We start from the raw sequence: 23,066 nt of genomic DNA on the forward strand, positions 1-23,066 counted from the left end.
GCCAATGTCTGCCCCCGTGCTCGGCCGGCTGGTGCGCTACCTGGCCCCGCTACCTGGCCTCGCCCGTGTGAGCCGGCGCTTCGCGCTCTTCCTCTCTCGGGGCCTGGGCTTCCCCTGCGGCCCCTCATCCTGCCGTGTATCTCATCCTCGCGCCCCCTCAGAGTCACAGCAATTCCTGTTTCCTTTCACGTTCTTTAAACTTCACTGTGTCGAGACCTAGTTTTTCTAATTTCTTGGCAGTAAGGAGGAAAAGGCACATGGCTCTATCACGTGAACAGATTTTTAACAGAGCTTTTGAAAGATTAACTTTTCACTGTTTTAAACGGGCTAGTTGTAACTTTTACATAGTTTGTGAATAAAAATTTCTTAAGCAATTGTGCTGGCATTACCTCTTTTTCTGTGAACTGGGTGTCCCACGGCCGGCCCTTTGTAGAAGAATTTCCCCTCCCACCCGGGGGAGGGGCAGGCAGAGTGGCCCCAGCTTGGGCATCGGGGTGGGTGCCGGGCTCCTGGCCACCCACGCGGGCCTGCTCTCCATCGTGTTCAGAGCAGTCAGGATGTGAGGGATCTGCCCTTGTGTAGGAACCTGGTGACGTGGGCTCTCCAGCAAGTTCCTGGTGGGTCAGAGGCCTGGCCTTTGGGGGGAGCGTAGATGTTAAAGGGGCGCCCCTTCCCCGGCCTCGTTCGTGTGGCCAAGAAGTCCTGGAGCCCAGCGCTGACCTGGACGTGACCAGCACACTCCTGCCCATGGACGACCAAGTGACCGGGTGTGGCCGCTCCCTGCTGCGGGGCTGGCCGGACTGAGAGCCGTGGCTGGGGTGAATGGGCCTCTGTAGCTCGAACCATTAAGTTGGGTTTCTCAGATCCGAACTTCATGGATCTGGTGTCTCCGTGATTTATATGAAAATGCAGTAGCAATTTACTGCACCTACACCCACCCTGGCTCTCGTGGGCGGGAGCAGTGCTGCTGTCACCTGGCGCGCTGGTGAGCTGCGTGACGGCAGGTGCAGCCTCCTTGGTTCACCGTGCAGTGACTTCCCTGGAGACTGCGTTGGAAAAGTTGAGCGCAGCATTCAAGCAGTGAATACGCCTGATGGTTCATGGGAGTCGGCCCTGGCTTGTGGTGCAGACGGGCAGCGTGGGAAAGGGGCTTACAAGCCATGTCCTAAAAATCAAGAAAACCCGCAGGTCATTTCAAGTTTGCTTTGGGGAGAAGTATTCCGAGGGGATTATTTCATCAAATGTTAGCTGGTGGCATGTGTCCCCCTTTGGTGGGGACAAGCCTCCAGGGCCAAGGGCCAAGTCTGGTGGGTGCAGATCTCAGGCAGGCGTACCTGCAGGCCAGGTGAGGCATGTAGGAACCCTGGGGTTGCCATGGCGTTAGGCGAGGGGGCCCACCCGAACCACGTGGGCACTTCCTGAGTCACTTAAGGACCCGCTGGGCTCCTGCGGCCCCGCCGACGTCAGTGGGGCAGCGTGGGGCTGACGGGCAGCCAGGTCTCTCCTGCTAGCATAGCAGGGAGCAAGGGGCTCGCGTCTCCAGCCAGCCAGCCCCCCCACCCCACTGCCGGCCCCGCCCCGGCCCAGGGCCGCCCAGCCAGGAGGCAGGTGGAGCCCAAGGACCAGCCGCTCACGGGGAGGGTTTCCTCCGCGTGCCTGGCCAGCGCTCCGGCTGCGGCTGCGTGGCTCGGGCTGCCTGACCCGCTGCCCCAGGTGCCTGCTTGTCACAGGTCAGGTCTCTGTCGTCAGCCCGGGTCCCCGTCCAGGGCTCTGCCCCTGCTCTGCTCAGCCTTCCCTCAGGGGACCTGGTGACGCCCTGCTCCCCACCTCCAGATGTGCCTTCACCCTTGCCCTCTGAGTCTCACTCCCCAGGGAGCTCAGGCCTAGGCCACAACCCCCAGATGCAGTGGTGTAGACGCCCCTACCGCGGCCCCGTCAGGTCCCCCGAGGCCTGTGTCCTGGGTGATGTGGAAGCTCAGCCCATTAGACGGGTGAGCAGAGGCTCGGCACTTGCCCCTGACCTGTAGGCTGGTTACAGAGAGACCCTGTCGTGACCCCGGCCCCGTTCAGGGAGAACTGTAAGCTACCGTTTCTACCAGGAGGAACTTTCCCATCTTACAGACGAGAAAGCAGAGGCCCGGAAGCATTGTGCTGGCGGCTCACAGCTCAGTGACTAAGGAGGATTCGAGGCCTGGGTCGGCGCCATCCGGGAGGGCCTCCTGTGGGACTCCCTTAGAACTGGGCTGGAGGTGGGGCAGAGAATGATGGGAAACAGAGCCCAGGGATTTTCTACTCAGAAAACCAACTTTCGCTCTGAAAGTGCTCACAGCCTGCGTGAAGGTTTGGGTCCCTCGGGTGGTGGCGTAAAGGAGCCGGGTGAGGTGGTAGGACTCCTTAGCCGCTGTGTGACCTTGGGCAGGTTACTTCACCTCTCTGTGCCTCAGTCTCCCCAGTTCAGACTAAAGAGGGTGGCCTGATCACAGTGCTCCTCTCAGCACCATCGTGAGCTGTGAACCGGAAGTCAGCACCCGGTGGGGCCTGGGGGTTCAGCGGCCTTAACTGCTTCCCCAGGAGTGGGAGGCTCTTGGGAGGTGAGCGGGAGGTTGGGCCGGGGTCTCCGTGCCCTGGGAGGACTGGGAGGCAGCTGCCGCGGTGTCCCGCCAGCAGGTGGCGCTTCGGATCCGCCCGCTCAGCGACGCAGACCGCGAGGAAGGGGCCTCCGTCATCGCCCACAAGGCGGGGACCGGGTGGGGCTGTGTCACCGGTCGCGGAGCTCGCCCGCGTGCGATCGCCTCCCTCCCTCCCTTGCGGAAAACATCAGTGCTCACAGTGGCCGGCACGTTCCAGACACTGGGGTGGAGCCGGGGGGAGGGGGGACTCAAGGGCCTGCCCCCCACGGCCCCAGCTCCCTCCCTGGTGGGGGTGGGGTGGAGTGTGGGCGTCGAGCAAGAGAGAAAGTATAATGTCGGGGAGCTGAGAGCACGGAGAAGAATGGAGCGGACAGAGGCGGTCACTGACGACACGTTTGAGCAGCCTGGCGCGGGGGCGGGGGCGGGGGGGGGGGGGGGCGGGAGATCGGCGGTCTCTAGGGAGAGGCGGGCCGGAGCGGGAGGGGGCGCGGGCGCTCCAGCAGGTGGGGGCTAGGTGTGCAGTTGGGAGTGGGCCCCTGCAGGACCCCGACGGCACGCCGTCACGCCGTCACGTCGCCGAGGATTCCTGCTCCTTGGGAACAGGCTCAGAAGCTGAGCTCTCAGCGGAGAAGTGTCGTTGCCCGTGGTCGTCACTCGCCAGTGTAAATGCCAAATAGGGGTAAAAGAAAATTGAATTGCATTTCCCCACTTGTCACTAGAGAGGCAGCTTTACCCAGGACGTGCGTTTGCACTCCAGGGCAAAGGACCCCGGCTCGGGGGACGGGGGTGCCAGGGGAGGAGCTCGGGGGTGACACTGCAGGATGATGAGTGGACAGGACGTCTGGGGTGTGTAAACGTGCCGAGCGGCGTGGGCAAAGAGGCTGGTGTGGATTAGTGCTGAGTTCATGGAGACCTAAGCGAGTAAAACCTGTTAGGACGCTTGTTACACTGAGGGGAACAAGGTTTTGCAGGAAGGGATTTGGCCGAGCTCTGAAGAGCGTTTACATAGATAGTCTTAACGTGGGGACGGCGTGGCTCTAACTAAATTTGTGACGTGACTGCACTGGGAGGCGGGACGTAGGGGCCGGGGACGTAGGGGCCCGTGTTCTGTACAGACAGGGCGGTCACAGCCCGAATGTCAGCCACAGGAGTCGGGGCAGCAGGGGTGGGGCAGCGGCTGCTGTTCCACAGGCTGACAAGTCTTGAAACTGTGTGCACCTCACTCATTAAAACGACACAAGTTAGAGGAAGCAGGCAGTGCCCTTGGAACAACTGTTAAGGCAAATAATTTCTGGAATCCATAGCGGCTCTCAAAGTCATCTCATCAGTCCCCAAGTCCTGGCACGTCGCCCATCGTGGGGGGGGGCTGACCTCCTCCCGGGGAGCTCTGGCAGCCCTGGGTGGAATGGGCGGGTGGCCAGGTGATGGGGCTCTTGCTGGGCCCAGTCCTGCCCCTAAGACTCCCTGGTGCACCCCAGGCCCCGCACCAGAGTAAACAGCTCCACTAGTCTCCAGCTGCCCTGCCCCTGCCCCCTGGGAAAGGCTCTTCTGAACCTCCCAGTCCCCAGAGGCGCTCGTACACCTTACTGTATAATTACATATTTATGTGAGAAAGGAGAGGCCCTGGGGAGGGGGCACCCAAGGCGCTCAGAGAGACAGCGCGGAGCTGCAGAGCTGGACGGGTCCTGCCCCCTCCAGGTACCTGCACCCCCCCCCTCCGTTCTCCCCTTTCCTTTGGGTGACGCGGCCCCATGAGCAAGAGGTAGTCGGGTGGGAAAGGCATATCCCTAGGGCCACGTGCAGATATCGCGGTAGCAGGCCTCTGGCTAGGTGTTTTGCCCTCCGCAGAGCCCCTTGCCCACCTGCAGGTGCTACTCAGGGCGCTGTGGCCGGCGGGGCTCTTCACCCAGCCCTCAGCGCCCCGGCCGGCTGTTCAGGGGCATCCGGGCTGCCGTCCAGGCGGGGCCCGAGGGATTCGGCGTTGGTTGGGCGCCGGTATGTGAGGACCGGCGTGGGGGCTCACAGTCAAGGCTTTGGGAGTGCAGCAGCCAGGAGATGCTGCACCCTCAGATGGAAGTGGAGAGGCTGCCTGGGGGTGAAAGCAGAGGCCTGCAGCCCTTCCCAGGTCCGGGCCGAGCCCCTGGATGCCTCTGAGGGTAGAGGCCAGGCCTGGGGTCCTCCCTCCGCCCTGATTCTGTGAGCGGCCCCTCCTCCGAGCCCTGCCTCTCACTGCTCCTAGACGGTGGTGCTCATGGACCCCGGCGAGGACCCTGAGGACACACTGCACACACACCGGTCCCGGGAGAAGACCTTCATCTTCGACATCGTGTTCGACCAGCACACCTCCCAGGTGCCCGGCCCTACCCACCAGCCCATGGCCCTGCTGGGCCAGGCCCGCCAAGGGTGTCCTCATGTGGGAGGGCTCGGCGGCCAGGTGACCTCATCTGTGACGTCTCACGGGGTCTCCCTGATAAACGAGGAAGTTGGTGCTCTGGGTCACTCCAGGGACAGGTAGCAGACCCCTTCCATGGATGCCAGGGGCCGCCAGGTGCCCGGGCTTTACACGCATCCTCATTTATTCCTCTGTGTGTCCATGTGTCCGTCTGTCCACCCACCCATCCATCCAACAAAGCCGTGTCCTGTCCGCCATGGGGCTAGAACACACTCCCTGCCCACAGGGGCTCACACCCCAGCCAGGGAAACAGGCCCAGCTCTCTGAGCAGACAGGTGTCTTCTGCTGCCGAGATCTTAATGGTGTCGGAAGTAGAAGGACCAGGTCATCAATTATTGAGCAGCTATTGCATGCCAAGTGCTGTGCTTAAGTGCTTGTCACGCCTTGTCTTCCAAGCGTCACAGCAACTCTGTAAAATACACGGTGATATCCCCACTTTGCAGATGAGGTGCTGGCTTAAGGAGGTCAGCAACTGACCTGAGGTCACACAGCTAGAGAGCTGCAGAACCAGGACAAGGTCCCAGACAGTGTCAGTCCAAGGCTGGACGAAAGGAGCACCAGCTTTGGAGTCTGTCCAACCAGGGCTCAGATGCTTCTGACTCGTGTCACCAGCCAGGGCTGCTGGGACAGTTAAGTGAGATGAAGAGCAGGCCCAGAGGGGGTTCAGGGAAGGCAGAGGAAGGGGGACCGTCCTTTCTCTCCAGTCCAGCCAGACGCCCATGCCCTCAGACACCAGCCCTGGAGATGTCCTTCCTTGAATACCCCTGTGGACAGGGAGCTTACTACCCACACACTCCTACCGCTACGTACTGCTGCCCTAAATGAAATTCCGCCAGCCCGAAACTTTCACTTGCTGGTCCTAGTTTTGTCCCATAAGAGGAGTCATAATGCCCTTCCCGGATTTCCCAACCCCGTCACTACTTTCCAGTCCTTTGCATTCTTTTTGATTTCTCTCAATTCATGCAGAAGCCCTGGAAAGGACTCATACCTGTTTGGTACCAAACCTGGCAGGCCTCATGGTGGGAGTTATCACTTACATTCTCGTGCAATCCTCGCTCACTGTGGTCTCACCGTGGGGCTCGGCGTGGTCCAGGCGGCTGCAGGACTGGGGTGGGGCTCGTGCCGTGGCTGCGCTGGCTGCCACCGTGGAGGTCCCTGTCCGTGTCCAGGGGGAGCAGGGCATTTGCAGGCACCATACACCTGTCCTCTCCAGACAGCCAGGTGCCCGACTCTGGTCGGAGTGTGCATTTGCCTGTCTTCCTTCCGTCTGTCCGCAGGAAGACGTGTACCTTGCCACCCCCCAGCACTAGTGGAAGGCGTCATTTCTGTACACAACGCGGCGGTGTTTGCCCACGGCCCCTCAGGTGCTGCCAAAGGCCGGTGTCCCCCGGAGGGAATGAGGTTGGTGGCAGTGGAGCTCTTCCTAACAGCACAAAGCCCCTCATACGTGCTGGCCTTGCACTGGTCCCTCTGCATCCGTTGGCTCCTTTGGTTCTTTCAACAGCCCTGAAAGGCAGGTAGAACGATCCCCCTGTCACAGATGAGACAACTGAGCCTCAGAGAGGTAAAGGGACTTCCCCAAGGTTACACAGCTGGTAGGAGTGAGTGTGGAACTCAACCCAAGCCTACACTTTTCTGCCCATGAAAACCGCAGATTTCTCCTCTGCAGTTACAAGTTGGGGTCGGCAAACACTCGCGAAGCTAAGCTACCTCTCCGCCTGAAAACTAGAATCACAGAGGGTCGGAGCTGGATGGGCCTTAATCCCCTCCCTATACAGGTGGGGAAACTGAGGCCCTGAGAAGCCTGGTCCGAAGTCACAGCTTGTTTATGGCATTCATTCATTCTTTCTTTCATTCAACGAACATCAGGGAGCACCTGCTGTGTGCTATGCTCTAGCAAAGGAAGAGGGCCATCTGGTCCCTCCTACAGGGCGAACCGGGAAGGAGGAGGTGAGGACCCCATGAAGCGGGACTGCTTAGAAAGCTTAACACGTACGTTAATTCTCCTATTATGAGAACAACACGAACACCTTAAAGCGAATTTGGAGAGAAGTGCAGACATCTCTTGGGCCTCCCTCCTCTGATACCGTCTGCATCTTCGCTTTGTATCCTCCCGCTTTCCCTGCCCAGGTTTTCTTCCCCAGAGTAGCCATCAGGCTGTTCAGACAGGATCTTTTTTGTTCTTGTTTCCAAAATGGAAACTGAGCATGTCAGAGCAGCCAGGGCGGTTTGCACAGCACAGGCGGCAGGTGTGACCAGGCTCCGGGGGGGGTGGGGCCGAGCCCAGACCAGGAGCCCTGCTTTGGTGGGCATCCCATGCCTCCCGCAGGTGCTAGCAAGACCCACACGATGCTGCCATGGAAGCGGGGCCCGGCAGCTACCTGCAGATGCTCACTGACCTCTTCCAGGCCGTCGAGGAGACCCGTGAGAGCACGGACTGCAGCGCGCCCATGTCTTACCTTGAGGTGAGCCGCCCACCCCCTCGGCTGCCCTGTCTGCAAAACGGGCCTGATCATGAGTGCAAAACCCCACCTGTTACCCCAAGGGCCCCCCAGCCTGTGGGAAACCTCAGGGCATCCCAGACTTCTCTGGAGATGCAAAGCCCCAGTGATAGGTAAGCCCCTGTGCTTCTTTTGCATCAGACCTACTGCCTCCAGCGTTTCTGTCTCATCCCAGATTTATAACGAAGTGATCTGGGACCTCCTGAACCCGTCCTCAGGGTTTCTGGACCTGCGGAAAGGTTCTAGGGGCAGCATCCAGACTGCAGGCATCACGGAGGTCTCCACCTCAAACACCCAGGAGGTGAGGGTCACGGGGGCCCACGGAGGGACCTGTGGCTCCTCCACGGCAGCCACGCTCACCAGTGCTCACAGAGCGGAGCCAGACACACGGCTCCAAAGCTGCTTTCGAGCTAAAGGAACAGCAGACTTCTGCAGCACGTCCCCACTCTCCTCACCTGTGCTCAGGGCAGACATCACCAATGGATCACGCACTCTTCCCTCTGCATCCAGACGCTTGGCAGCACTCCAGGCAGTCGCGGTCAGAGTCGGCTTCAGGTCTGCAATCTGTTTGCCATCTTCATCCTAAGTCTGGCTCCCATAACGAGGGCGAGCTGTAAACATTTCTGCAGCCCTCTGTCTTTCTCTCTCCCTCCAGTCTCTCTCTGTGCAGCCCTTGGGGTGGGCCTCCCGTCTGCTCAGAACATTTCAGAGGCTCCCAATTGCCTCTGAACAGCAGGGACTCCTCGGCCCCCAGGCCCTGGATAACCGTGTGCTCTAGCCATACTGGCGTAGGCATGAGGCCACCTGCCCTTAGCACCGTCCCTCGTGGGTTCCAGGTGCAGGAGGGGAGACTTCTTGCCTATTCTTTAATAACAACAACCATATGAGTCTCTCTCCACAATGCTCTGTGGTCCTAGCATGGCCGGCACACAGTAGGTGCCCAGCAGAGGCTCACTGGCTTGATTTCCACAGCTGCTTGTGCACAAGTGGGTTTCAGGCCACCCGCCAACTCCAGCAAATCTGTACAACTGCCTGGAGTTCCATATGGAAAAGGGCTCGGTGGGTTAGAGATGGGTAATCCATTGGTGATGTCTGCCATGGGTAGAGGAGGCAGAAGTGGTGCTATAAGTGTCAGCAATCTGCCATTCCTGCTGGATTAGTTGACTCGATTAATTAATCTCTTCATGCCACAAACCAGAAATTGCTTCCACTGGATGCGGTTCTGCCATCAGCATCGCAGCTGGGGAAGAGCTGCCCTAAGGAGCTCGGGAGGGCACGTCTCCTTCTCTTGTTCTGCAGGGAGCGTGTGGCCACTCAGGGGCCCTTGACTGTCTGCCCGCTTCTGCCTCTGTCTGCAGACCATGCAGCTCCTCACCAAAGGCAACTGGCAGCGCACACAGGAGTCCACCGCCACCAGCAAGATGTCGTCCCGCTCCCACGCCGTGCTGCAGGTCACTGTGCACCGGCGCAGCCACGGCACAGACATGGCAGAGGAAGTGCACATTGGGAGGCTCTCCATGGTGGACCTGGCGGGCTCGGAGCTGGCGTCTCAGGTGCCTGTCCTCTTCATCTCCGTTACTCGCCTTGTGTCCATCTGCCCTTTAGTCTGGGAGCAGGACCCTGTCCGTCCTTGTTGCACACTGTCTCCAGCACCTAGGACAGCACCCGGTCGAGGGGAGGTGCCCACTACATGATTGCTGAGTGAATGAATTCTCAGCAGGTATTGGGGGTCACTCCCGCGGAGCCAGTATTTATGGAGGGCTTCCCGTGTGGCAGGCTCTCCCGGGCACCAGGGACGTGAAGATGAGCGAGCCCCAGACCCTCACCCTCGGGGGGCTCAGAGCCTCTGGGGGCGGGCGGGAGACAGATGTGTAGCTGGTACTTACAGCACAGGGAGGCCTGTGCCTTGAGATTCGGGGTCACACAGAGGCTGTGGAGCCCAGAGGAGGGTGGAGCCTCAAGGCTGAGCCTGAAAGGTCATCAGGAGTTTAGTGGGTGGAGGGAGCAGCGTGGTGGGGGTGGCTGTCGGGATGCCCTCCAAGGACCTGCCTCCTGCGCCCGCGCCCCTGGCTCGCTGTTCTTGTTGGCACGTGTGGCTGGGAGCGAGGGTTGTGCTCACCGTTGCCCCAGGGGCCGGAGCAGTCTTTGCGGACAGGGCCCAGCCCAGTGCCAGGAACAGAGAAGGTGCCTGATGGAGGCCAAGTCAGAACAGCAGTAATATTACCAACAAGGGACATTCTCACGTCCCTCTGATGCGCCAGGTGCCTCGTGTTCACCATCCCCCTAACCCCCGACACCTGGAGGGCAGGCGGCCTCGTGCCCGGTTTACACGTGCCCAGCTGAGACTCGGCGTGGTGTGACTGCGCCTGCACACAGGTATCAGGTGATCCGGCCTTTGGACCTGGAGGGATCCGGCCCAGGTCCGTGCCTTTCACTGATGACACTTGTCCTCCGGTTTGCAGGCTACGCTCTGAGTCCTGGGGGTTTGTCAGTCATCGCATTGCTTCGTTCAGTCACTCATTCATTCACCTGCCCTGCGCCTGGCCCTGCCCTGGGTGCCTGGGCTGCTGAAAGGAGCAGAGCCTGGCCAGCTGGCCCAGAGGCCGACAGGTTCAATGCATGTGTTAATATGGTAGGAAATTTGAGGTACAGTGAGGCCAGCAGATCAGAAGGTGACTGCCATTGAAGAGAGAGTTTGCTACTCACAGGTCCAAGAGGAGGGGGCAGAAGAAGCCAGGCCGGGCCACACGGGGAAGCCCCAGGGTTGGTCTGGAGGCAGAGGGAACAAGGGGAAAACACGGCCCAGAGCCTCTCTCGTGACTTCCATGGGAAGGCAGGCTGAACACTGGCCAGTTTGAATAATTCCAGCAGGCTCTGGGGCACAGGGCCCGTCCCTGGTTGTCTGGTTCCTGCCCTGGGTGATGAGGGCAGGTAGACAGTGGCCCAGAGCGTGGGAGCCCCGTGGAGGAGGCGGTGGGTGAGGGCTCTGGGTTGGCTGGTTTGCATTGGAAAGGTGTGCTCACGGGTGACTTGTTTGTTATCAGAAGGAACTGGCAACCCTGGGAGGGGCAGCAGGGCCCCAAGATGACAAAACATTAGGATGCAGAAAATAAAAGACGGTTCATGCACAGACAGATGTGGGTACAGACAGTTTCATGTAGACCAAGCCGAGTGTGATGGAGCCCTGGGAGTCTGCCCGTGCCAGCTGGACTCGGCCATGTGCTCAGGGGCAAGGTGGGGACCAGCCTTCTCAGATCTTAGCTCTAGGGGAGGCCATTGGACAGGGGTTCAGGCCCTAGGTTCTTGTTCCCCCTCTGCTGCAAATAGCTGTGTGCCTTTGGCCAGGCCCCTGTCCCTCTCTGGGCCTTGGCTTTTAAGCTGTACACTCAGGGGGCCCAGCGGGCTGTCTTCAGCTCTGGTTGGCTATCACAGTCTGTCATTTCTTCATAGGAAATCACTCACAGAAGAGTTTGTTCCAGGGCACAAGGCCTCTGAGAAAACCCCCGAATTCTGGGGCGCAGACACGTGACACGTGACAGCTGCCATGGCCTGGTCGTGCCGGCAGCTCCCACTCGGTGAAAGGAGCAGCCCACATTCGCTGCTCGCTTCTGTGGGCCCATCTCTAGCTGGCCTCGCACACACGTTGCCCGCCAAATCCTCACCATGGCCACAGCAACTGCCTCTTTGGACAAATAAGGAGACTGAGACAGGCTGGGAGACCTGTCTGAGATGTCATTTAAGCCGTTCTCAAGCCATGCTCCAAACTGACTCTAAAACCCATGTCCCTTAAAGAGAAAACGTTATTTTCCTTGCGGATTTCAAATGTAAGCAAATCAGTGCAGAAGATATGGAAAATGTGGTTAAGCTAAAGGAAGAAAGTTAAAGCCCCCACAACGGCTGCACTGAGAGGCAGTCATCCCAGCGGCAGTTGGGCGCGTGTCCTCCTAAGGCCCCTGCAGGCATCTTTATACATGTGTTCAGTGCTCAGACATCCAGCCACACTGTGGGCCAGACGCCTGCCGGTGTCCAGGCTCTGGGGACAGATGGCCAACCCAGATGACAGCTCCGTCATGGAGCTTAGGTTCTGTGGGGAGCAGTTAGGGAAACAACAAATGCATGAAAGAGCAAGATAGTTGCCGAGAGAGCTAAGCGACTTGAAGGAAATATACAGGGTAGCGTGCACCCCCGTGGGGTGAGGGGCCTGGGCGCTCCCCAGGAGGACCGCTAGCTGAGACTGGGAGGACAAGAAAGCTTGGGCGTGGGGGGACGTTCTCGCGAAGACACACGCGTTCGTATTTTTATCATAAAAAGGGGACTGTTCCGCCCAGGCATCCGTCTGAGCCCTTTTTTATCTCACTTCACAGAGAGCATCTTTTCAACATTGGTAAACAGCTCTACCTCACCCCCTTTCCTGGCTGTGTGGTATTCCACCGCAGAATCTGGTGTCGTTTCTGTCTCCAGTCCCTGGGCTGTGGGAGTGTAGTCAGGGCGTCCACCCTGAGCCTCCCAGGGTGGGATGGGGTTATCGCATCCTCTGGACCTCAGTCCCCTCCCCCTGGGGCCTGGGGTGGGGAGGTGGCGGGGTTGGGGGTGGGGGAGGACCACTTCCCCGCCAGCTGGCTTCTTCTCACTCAGACCCAGAACCGAGGCAAGAGGATGAAGGAGGGCGTCCACATCAACCGCTCCCTGCTGGCGCTGGGCACCTGCGTCAACGCACCCAGCGAGAAGGGCGGCAGCCAGGCGCAGCATGTGAACTCCCGGGACAGCAAACTCAGGCGCACCTGCTGAAGGTATGAGCCCCTGGCCAGAGACAGGCGTGGCTGCAGCATCTGACTGCATCTTTCAGGATTTACCTGGGCCTAAGGGCCCTTCCAGGAACCCCTGAAAGCAGGAAAATCTCTGCTTTATCTGGAGAAATCATCTCTAGTCACTGCTCGAATCCCCCCTCCATCCCTCTGAGTGTGGTCCAGCCCATGCTTGCACACTCCCAGGGACAGGAAGCTCACTACCTCACCAAGGCTGCCTGTCTCATCACAGACGGTCTGAGAAAATTCCTCTTCATACTGAGCTGAATGCTGTCACCTCTATTCTACAGCAAGGCAGGGTGTAGGTAAACAGATAGGCAAAGCAACAAATAAATGGCTCTGTGAGTTTGGCCTCTTGGTCTAATCTACCTGCATCAGAGTGGAAGTAGGATGGGGCGGGCCTGCAGCAGGTCCATCTCAGCCTGCGCGTCACCTCCCTGAGCATTGACCCCTTGGTCCAGCCTCAGCTGCCCTTCTCAGGGTTTGGAGCAGGAACCCCAGATGGGCTGGTCCAGAGGAGCCCGGGACAGGTAGCGGAGGGATGGCGCCCCCGGGCAGGTGGGAACCCTGGTTCCCACCATCCCCAGCTCGCGCCTTCCACTGAGAAGGATGCCCTGGGAGGGAACAGCCGGACGGTGATGACTGCCCACATCAGCCCAGCCAGCACGCACTTCAGGGAGGCGCGGACCACCCTGCTATACACGTACCGAGCAGGGAGGCGCGGACACCCTGCTATACACGTACCGAGCAGGGAGGCGCGGACACCCTGCTATACACGTACCGAGCAGGGGGGCGCGGACACCCTGCTATACACGTACCGAGCAGGGAGGCGCGGACCACCCTGCTATACACGTACCGAGCAGGGGGGCGCGGACACCCTGCTATACACGTAGAGCCAAGAACGTCAAGAGGACGGTGAGCCGCGCCCTCCCACCTTCCCTCACCCGCTCCCTCTGTCACTCTCCCGCCTGCTCACTGAGTCCTACAGCCCTCCCTCCAGAGGCTCTAGGGGAGGGTCCCTCCCAGCTCGCAGGCTCCTGGCGCTTGGCTTGTGGCCACAGCCCTCCAGTCTCTGCTCCGCCTTCCCCTCCTCCCTGTGCTCCTCTCTTTCTCTTTTCTGAGGGCAGTTGGCATTGATTTGAGGGCCCTCCCTAATCTGGGATGATCTCATCTCAAATCCTTAATTACATCTGCAAAGACCCTTTTTTCCAAATAAGGCCACATTCACAGGTTGCAGGGAAAGGACTTGTCTCTGTGCCTGGCGTCACTGTACGCTCTCACTGCGATCTGATTTACTTCATTCTCAGCAGCTGGCTCCCTAGGAGGTAGGTCCTGTTATTATCCCATCTCACGGAGTGGATAGCTGAAGCACAGAGAGATAAAGCAGCTTCTCTAACCCACCACAGCAGGGGCAGAGCTGGTGTTGGGGCCCAGGGAGCCTGGCTCCAGAGCCCATGCCTCACACTGCCGTGCTGTTCTGTCTACACTGCTGTACTCAGTGTAAAGGATTCATCTCTCTTTTTTTTTTTTTGCGGTACGCGGGCCTCTCACTGTTGTGGCCTCTCCCGTTGTGGAGCACAGGCTCCGGACGCGCAGGCTCAGCGGGCATGGCTCACGGGCCCAGCCGCTCCGCGGCACGAACCCGTGTCCCCTGCATCGGCAGGTGGACTCTCAACCACTGCGCCACCAGGGAAGCCCAAGGATTCATCTCTTAAGGCTGTGTGACACTCAATGAGATAATGCACATTAGCGACTTAGCACAGGAGTGCGTAGTGGCCAACATATGATAGGTGTTATTTTATTATCACGATTACCATTTGTCGACAACAAGGGATGAGCCCTTCCCAACGTCCAGCTCTGAGCGAGGCGCCACCATAAAGCCATCACCAGCACTACGTCAGTATCATCAGAGCTTCTGCTCCCGCACGAACCCGAGCTTAGCCGAGGAGAAGGCAGCTAGGAGACAAGAACCCACACAGGGGAGTGTTTCATTTCCAACTGTGGCAAGTGCTCTAAACGAAAGCCACAGGGCGCCGCGAGGAACGATCACAGAGAAGGCGAGTTTAGAGGGGTCTTCCACCAAGGGGGACTGGCTCCTGCAAGGGAGCTGAGCCCCGAGCACTAAAGAGAGCGTGTCTGTGCGGACTGAGGGCCAGTGTGCACATCTGGTGAAACTTAAGTGCGTGCGCCCTGCGGCCAGCAATGTCACCTTCCACATCTACCAAAGAGAAACTCAGACCCACGTGCTCAGGGAAGTTGTGTCACAGGAAAGCCCCAAAGTGCCCGTTGAAGAGGAGGGGACAGCTGCCTGCTGTGTCCCTGTTCCGGCCCCGCTCTGCAGCTGTTACAGACAATGGGGTAGACCCATCTGTGCAGACGGACAGCCTCTAAGACACATCGTTGGACCAGAAAAGCAAGTAAAAGTACAGCAGCTACAGTCTGTTATGATTTACTTAAGCCCCCCCAAAGCGGAACCCACACCCCCAAAACTCCCCACGTGTATCTCTCTAGCTTCCTGTATATGTATAAAACCGCACAGAGAAGGATTCGGAAGGGCACACGCCAAAATGGTAGCAGTGGTTACCCATGGGGAGGGTTTTCAAAAACCTCTTCGCGGATTGTTTGAATTTCGTTTTTTTTGTGGCAAAATATACATAACATAAAATTCCCCCCTTGAACCGTTCTCAACGGCCCAGTTCGCTGGCATTAAGCGCATTCACATTTTTGTGCGACCATCCCCACTGTCCGTCTCCAGAACTTTCATCTTCCCAAACTGAGACTCTGCCCCGATTAAACACCGACTCCCTCCCCTCCCCCACTCCTGGCCCCACCCCCTACTTCCTGTCTCTGTGACCCTGACTCTCCCAGGGACCACACATGTGGTGTGGATCATGGATCCTTCTGCATCTGGCTTATTTCACTTTTCATCATGTCCACCCATGTTGCGGCAGGTGTCAGAATCTCCTTCCCTTTTAAGACAGAATAGCACTGATTTACATTTTCCTGATGAAAGGTGCTTGCGTCTTTCTGGCATAATCCATTGGGTAACAGGTGTCCTTCGCGGGGCAGCCAGCTGGCCCTGACCTTGGCCGCGTCCCGCCACCAGGTCAAGCGCAACCTGCTGAACGTGTCCTACCACATCGCGCAGTACGCGGACGTCATCTCCGACCTGGGCAGGCAGGTGAAGCACCCCGAGGCCAAGGTGGAGAAGCAGGGGAAGGAGAAGAGAAGCATCCCAGCAGCCGGGATGCTCAAGGTGGGGCTGTACACGCACGCAGTGCCTCCTGCTGCTGGGCCGTCCGGGACACCAGAGGCCCACTGCATCCTCCTGCCCTTCCTGGAGCGGTGTCTGCACTGAGCACCCCACCCGGGGTGATCGCCGAGCCCGGCCTGGCCTTTTTTTAAAAAATATTTCATGTATTTATTTATTTTTTTGGCTGCGTCGGGTCTTAGTTGCCGCACGCGGGATCTTTCGTCGTAGCACACGGGCTTCTCTCTAGTTGTAGAGTGCAGGCTCAGTAGATGCGGCGCGCGGGTTTAGTTGTCCCGTGGAATGTGGGATCCTAGTTCCCCGACCAGGGATCGAACCTGCGTCCCCTGCATTGGAAGGTGGATTCTTAACCAGTGGCCACCAGGGGAGTCCCCCGTGGCCTCAGGGAGCAGCCGTCTCTCTGCTCTCTTCTAATCTCTTATCTTTCTTCAGCTTTTCTTCTTGCTGCCTGTTTATTTTTTCCTCCCAAATCAGTTTCTTTTTTTAATCTTTTCACTTTGGAATAATTTTAAATTTAGAAAAATTGGCAACGATACTACAGAGTTCCCAGCTTCCCCTAACGTTAGTGTCTAGGGTCTTCCAAAAAAGTGCATTGAGGCAAAACTCATACAAGATAAAATTCACCATCTTAAAGCAAACCCTTCGCTCAGCACATCCACCGTGTTGGGCAGCCGCTGTTTCTGTCTCTTTCTGAAACGTTTCCACCCCAAAGTGAAACCCATGCCCGCTAGGCAGCTTCTCTCCATCCCTCCCTTCTCCCCAAATCGGTTTGATCTAGGCCTCCTTTTGGGGTAGAGCACACCATAGTTTTACCCTAAAATTAATCAGTAAGTTTAAAAGGTGCCCATAAAAAATATCTGTAATGAAGTCAGGTAAACATATGCACGCACATATGTACACACATGTGTACACACACATGTACACACATGTGTACACACATGTACACACATTCTTTTGTCTTATTAAGATAAGTTTTGGCATAGTAAATAAAGGATTTTTGAAAATCAATAAGAAAGAACCAACAGCCCAATTTAAAAATGAGGGTGAGGAAATGAATAGGCAATTCAGAGAGTTTCTAGTGGCCATAAACCTAGGAAAAGATTCTCAATTGCATTAGGAAACACAGATACAAATTGAAACAATTTTCACTTATTGGACTGGCTAAAATTAAAATGTCACGTAGCATTAAATGGATAATATAAAATAAAGTATGGAAGGCAGCCTTAACCACTATTATTGGGAGTCTAAGTTAACACTTCTCTTTGGAGCCTGTTTTACCTGCATCTTTTCAAACTTTAAGTGTATGTGTTCTGTTGCCCAGCAACTTCCCCCAAATCTACCAGGAGACGCATGCGCTCACATGCCCATCAAAGGAGATGGGACAAGCTAACTGGTGGGTCCCTCCTGTGGATCACCCTGCAGGTGCTACAGAGAATGGGGCAGACCCATCTGTGCAGATGGACAGCCTCCAAGTCCATTGCTAGATGAGAAAAGCAAGTTAAAGCATAACAGGCATAGCCTGCTATAATCTACCCACCAGGAAACCCATATATCTCATTAGATACAGTTGTATGTACAAAACTGCACAGAGAAAGATCCGGAAGGGCACATATCAAAATGATAGCAGTAGTTACGTGTGGATGGGGGACTGGGGTTGGGGGGAGGGCAATCAGATGATCAAGTCTTGATGTATTATTCGAATTTTTATCACCAAAACGTGTTCCTGTATTAGATGTGTAAATACATCATATTTAAAACGTTTCCTGATTGTTATAGTAATATGTGTTTATCATTCAAAAAGCTTGGAGTATGCTGCAAAGTGTAAGAAGAAAATAGAACTCACTCATAATCCCACAACTTGGAGATACCATTGTTAGATTTAGCTATTTCCTTCCAGTCTCTTAAATAAATCCGTACACACATGCACAGCAAAATTGGGAGCTGGGGGGACTTCCCTGGTGGCGCAGTGGTTAAGAATCCACCCGCCAGTGCAGGGGACACGGGTTCGAGCCCTGATCCGGGAGGATCCCACATGCCACGGAGCAACTAAGCCCATGCGTCACAACTACTGAGCCTGCACTCCAGAACCCAGGAGCCACAACTACTGAGCCCACGCACCACAAGTACTGAAGCCCATGCGCCTAGAGCCCGTGCTCTGTAACAAGAGAAGCCACCGCAATGAGAAGCCCACGTACCGCAATGAAGAGTAGCCCCCACTCTCCACAACTAGAGAAAGCCTGCACGCAACAGAGACCCAACACAGCCAAAAATAAAGTTAAAAAAAAAGTTGGGGGTTGGGATCAGGCAATGTCACACATTTAATGAGTACCTACTATGTAACAGGTGCATATCAGTGCTGGAGATGCAGGGAGGGAACGAGCCATACACAGACCTGGTTCAGAGTCGTCCAGCAGAGGAACTGCACATGCAAAGGCCCTGGGGTGGGAGTGGGTTTGATGAGTTCAGGGAGCAGAGGGCCGCCCACGTGGCTGGCACCTGAGGAGAGGTGCATGGTGGGAGCTGAGGCTGGAAGACGTTGAACAGGGGCCTGGGTTTATCCTGACTGTAACGGGAGGCCAAGGAGACCTTGAGCCGGACAGCAATGTGCCAGGAGCCCCCTTGAGCTGTGTGTTCGAGAAGTGGAAGTGAGACTACTCACAGGGCAGGTGGGGGATTCTCCACGGCTGGGGTTTTGTGTGGAGACCAGGACAGGAGTTGAGGAGGAGGCCAGGAGTGACCACAGTGGTCAACTGTGAACACCATGTAGAGGAGGGAAGTAGAAAGCGCTCACACTTTTGTTACGAGGATTTTCCAGTACTCACAGAAGGAGGAAGAGCAGTAAAGCGAGCCCTCGTCACCCACTCTCCAGGCCTTGTTTCTTCCCACGCACTTCCCTCGGCCTATTATCTTGAAGCAAATTTCAGTCATCATATCATTTCATTCGTAAGTATTTCAGCCTATAATCCCTAAAAAATAAAGGCTCTTTACAAAACACATAACCACAGTATCATTTCCACACCTTAAAAAATATTAACAGGGCTTCCCTGGTGGCGCAGTGGTTGAGAGTCCGCCTGCCGATGCAGGGGACGCGGGTTCGTGCCCCGGTCTGGGAAGATCCCATGTGCCGCGGAGCGGCTGGGCCCGTGAGCCATGGCTGCTGAGCCTGTGCGTCCGGAGCCTGTGCTCCGCAGAGGGAGAGGCCACAACAGTGAGAGGCCCGCGTACCGCAAAAAAAACCAAAACAAAACAAAAGAGATTTCTGACATCGCTTAGATTGTCGGAAAGTTGAACACCTATTGGCTCTCTGGTGATACAAACACATTACTGTTAATTTTTTACCATGAAAGATGTTGGATTTTGTCAGATACTTTTCCTGTATTATTGAGATGATCATATGGTTCTTGTCTTTCATAATATTAATACAGTGTACCACAATTACTGATTTGCATACGTGGAAGCATCCTTGCATCCCAGAGATAAATTCCACTTGATCACGGTGTATGAGCTTTCAGTGTGCCATGGATTTTGGGTTGCTAGTATTTTAATGAGAATATTTTCATCTGTGTTCAACAGGGACATTGACCTGTAGTTTTCTTTTCTTGGTGTCCTTGTCCGGCTTTGGTATCAGGGTAATGCTGGCCTCGCGAAACGAGTTTGGGAGTGTTCCCTTCTCTTCGATTTTTTGGAAGAGTCTGAGGATTGGTGTTAATTCTTCTTTGAAGGTTTGGTGGAATTCACCCCTGGGCTTTTCTTTGTTGGGAGGGCTTCGATTACTGATTTAATCACCTTACTCATTATTGGTCTGTTTAGATTTTCTGTTTCTTCATGATAAAGGCTTCGCAGGTCGTATGTTTCTAGTAATTTATCCATTTCTTCTAGATTAACCGATTTGTTGGCATAGAATCGATCATACTAATCTTATGAGCCTTTGTATTTCTGTGGTACCAGTCGTGATGTCTCCTCTGTCATTTATAATTTTATTTATTTGCATCTTCTTTTTGTTTTTTCTTAGTAAGTCTAGCTAAAGGTTTGTCAATTTTGTTTATCTTTTCAAAACACCAGCCGTCAATTTTGTTGATCTTAATTGTGTTGGTCTCTCCTGTTGTTTTCATGGATTTCTGCTCTCATCTTTGTGATCTTAATTGTGTTGGTCTCTCCTGCTGTTTTCATGGATTTCTGCTCTCATCTTTGTTATCCATCACCTTCCTTCTGGCAACTTTGGGTTTAGCGTGTTCTTCTTTTTCCAGTTCCTTGAGGTCACTGCTATCATTTTGAAGTATTCCTTCTTGGATCTTTTCCTGTGCGGTGCTGTAGACATAAATGTACCCAGAGAGGTATGTGGTGTGTGTGTATGTGTATGGTGGGGTGGCTTTGGGTTTTTGTATAAATGATTTCAGACTTTAGCTGTTATTCTTTAACTTGTTTTTCTCAGCCATCGATGTGTCTTGGAGGCCGTCCATCTGCAGAGACGGGGCTCCCTCATCTCTGTAACAGCTGCAAAGTGTTCCATAGGATGTCCATACTGGAGTCTGCTTATCCTGTCCCCTCTGATGGGCACTTTGGGGCTTTCCAGTCACATAACCTCCTTGCGCACGTGGGTGCCTATTTCTCTGTGGTAGATCTGGGGCTCAGGTTTCTGCTGGAGCAAGAGGGTGAAGGAAAATTTCAAAGAAGAGTGGTTGCTGGTGATGCCACACTGAGTCCCGTGGCGCCAGCAGAGGGCTTCAGGGGCTGGTGGGGGTGGAAGATGGCATTGTTGTAGAGCATCTATAAAGCTAGGTGATGATCGGGAAGCTTGGGCTTCTTTGGGGTCAGGGGTCAACAGAGATGCATGCCATAATGGCTCTCATCCTGCTGGCCTATTAGTTATTGGGACTGGCCTTGGTGGTCTGAGGAGGTGGGCAGCGTCACGGAGGGGATGAGGGTCTCATGGTGAGCCCTGAGGGCATGAGGGGCTTCCCTTGGGTCCCGCTATGGCAAGCCTAGGGCAGCAGTGGGCAGCTTGTGTCCACGGCTCTGCCAGGATCGTTCCTTTATGAGCCTTTCCTAGGATATCGTGTGTTCCCCAAAAGCCTTGTTTTAATGACTGCAATGATTTGGTCGTCTGGAGGCACCATAATTTATTTAACCAATTCCAGATGGCTTGATGTTTAGGGAAAAGGAATCCCTTGACCACTGCCCTCAAAGTCAGGGGCACCAGCCGCATGCGACCAGAGTGGAGATATCTACTGGGACAGGCAGGGAAAACCATCGATTAATCACTGGATAGATGTTAGGTAGGAACTGATCACGGGAAACAAAAAGACTTATATTCGTGGAACTTACATTCCAGCAGGAAAGGCAGGTGTTGAGCATTTACCACGAAACGTTACCAAATTATCGACATGAAGAAGACTGCCGAGGTGAAGGTAGGATGTTTTCGGAGTAAGCGGCACATGGACCCAGATCGAGAGTCTAGGGAGGTTCCCCTGAGGAAGCGAGGTCAGAGCTGAGACAGCTAGCCCAGCCCCCTTCGTCCTTGGATTCCTGAGACTCAAATCCATGCAGCCCAACCGCAAAACGGGCAAACAGAGAGTCTAAATCCCTCTAAATTAACCATTCAAGTATCCACCCATCCACCCATCCACCCATTCATCCACCCATCATCCACCCATCATCCACCCATCCATCCATCCATTCACCTGCCCATCCACCCACCCATCCACCCATCCTCCACCCATTACCCACCCATCCAGACACTGTCTATAAAGCCTGTCCTTGGACCCGATCCCGTGTGGCCAGGCAAGCATGGATTCAACCCTGGCCTACGTAGCACTGCTCCCGGTGCAGCTGGCTCTCTTCCTGTCCCCAGCCGCCATCCCTCCGCCCGACACAGAGGAGGACAGCCGCCTGCAGGTGAACGAGATCTGGGCGCAGCTCATCGGGGGCTTCAAGGAGCAGCTGGAGCTGTGACGCAGCCTGGCGGAGCTGGAGAACACCAGCATCGAGCTGCATGTGGACGTGTCCCACTACCTGCTGACCATGGCAGGGAGGCCAGCAGGACCTGGGGACCCTGGGGTGGGGAGCTCCTTTTTCTGCTACTGTCCAGCCTCCCTCTACTGCCAGCGGGTCCCCAAGGGGACTTCAGCCAAGGGCACCCTCGCTGCCCTGCTCTCCTGGCCTGTGGCTAATCTGGGCCAGTGGGAGAGGCTCCCAGGCCCCTTCGACCTCCTTCTACAGGTGGAGTCCAGGGCCAGCCCTGGCAAGTTAGGGTCAACCCCATTTTACAGCAAGGATGTTGAGGTCAGAGGGGATGTGGGTTTGCCCGAGGTTGTGCGTCCACTCGGCCAGGGTCTTTCTACCATTCCACACGCACTTGCGGTTCATACCTACTGTGAGTGACTGACTGCCTGCAGAGGAGCTGGCCGTGCACTTTGTCCCCCAGACCAGGAACACCACAGGGTGAGGGGGCGCTGTTAACAACCATGCTGGGCTGCCAGTGGACAACCTAGGACACGTGTCCTCTCCGCTTACAGGCCGCAGCGCTGGGACTTGAGTCCATTTCTTCGCCAGACCTCCCCCATTTCTCCCCTGCCTCCTTCCTTCCTGTTTATTTACTTAATCACGCAAACAGCAGGGCACCGCACTAGAGGAATTCTAATAAAGGAAGCGCTCCCTCCATCCCACCCGCTGCTCCCAGCCCTCTCTCCCTCTGGGTCCTCCTTCCTTGCAGTTTCCACATGACCCTCGTTGTAGTTTAGGTTCGGTCGGGCGCCCTGCGTGCCTTTGGAGGTGTCGCCCTGAGCTGGGTCCTCCCAGCCCGTCCTCACGGAGCCCCGGCCGTGCTGCTGTCTCCAAGGTTCACAGCTGAGGGGACCGAGGAGTGTTTACGCGGCAGGCGGCCCCCGTCACCCAGACGGTCCTGGGTGGGTCGGATTGGAGGCAGGGCGGGCACTCTGTCACTCTGCCATCCTGCCACAAATGTTTACCAATTCTTTACTTCCTTCCAGTTTTGCTCATGAATTCTTGTTCTTCGTAAGCATAGAAGGCACCAGGTAGCAGACCCAATCCTGCCCCGTTTTCACACCCACGCCGGCCAGTAGACCAGCTGGGACCAATGGGGACTCTGAGACAGGGGGATGCCAGGGCTCCCCAGGCTCCCCGGGCGGGGCCTGCGCTCTGACCCCTGACCCCTCTGTTGTGGCTGCAGCTGGGAGCGCGCACAGGGACAGGCCCCCTGAGAGGGCCGAGAAGCCGGTGGAGGCCGACGGGGTTGGGGACTCGGGCAGGGCCGCGGAGCCGCAGGAGGTGGCCCTGGCCAGAGGGGAGGCCCACATGCTCTGGCCAAGCAGCGGGAACCCGAGGCCCTCGAGGTGCGGGAGGGACCCGGCGCGCCACGGTCACAGCAGCGCTGCTGAGAGCTGCTAA

The 23,066-nt window shown here is 56.3% G+C and overlaps 1 pseudogene across 1 annotated transcript; it reads left to right on the plus strand.

Moving 5' to 3' along the window:
• The first annotated feature begins 4 nt into the window (after positions 1 to 4).
• Positions 5 to 23,066, plus strand: LOC309972926 (kinesin-like protein KIF19; annotated as a pseudogene). Its single transcript has 13 exons — positions 5 to 136; positions 1,731 to 1,991; positions 2,668 to 2,747; positions 4,870 to 4,980; positions 6,360 to 6,446; positions 7,412 to 7,547; positions 7,759 to 7,884; positions 8,942 to 9,136; positions 12,219 to 12,373; positions 12,997 to 13,128; positions 15,495 to 15,644; positions 21,441 to 21,900; positions 22,849 to 23,066. The product of its transcript is annotated as a kinesin-like protein KIF19 (transcript).

This window comes from Leucopleurus acutus (genome assembly GCF_964270905.1).
Source record: "Leucopleurus acutus genome assembly, chromosome: 16".
NCBI classification, from domain to species: Eukaryota; Metazoa; Chordata; class Mammalia; order Artiodactyla; family Delphinidae; genus Leucopleurus; species Leucopleurus acutus.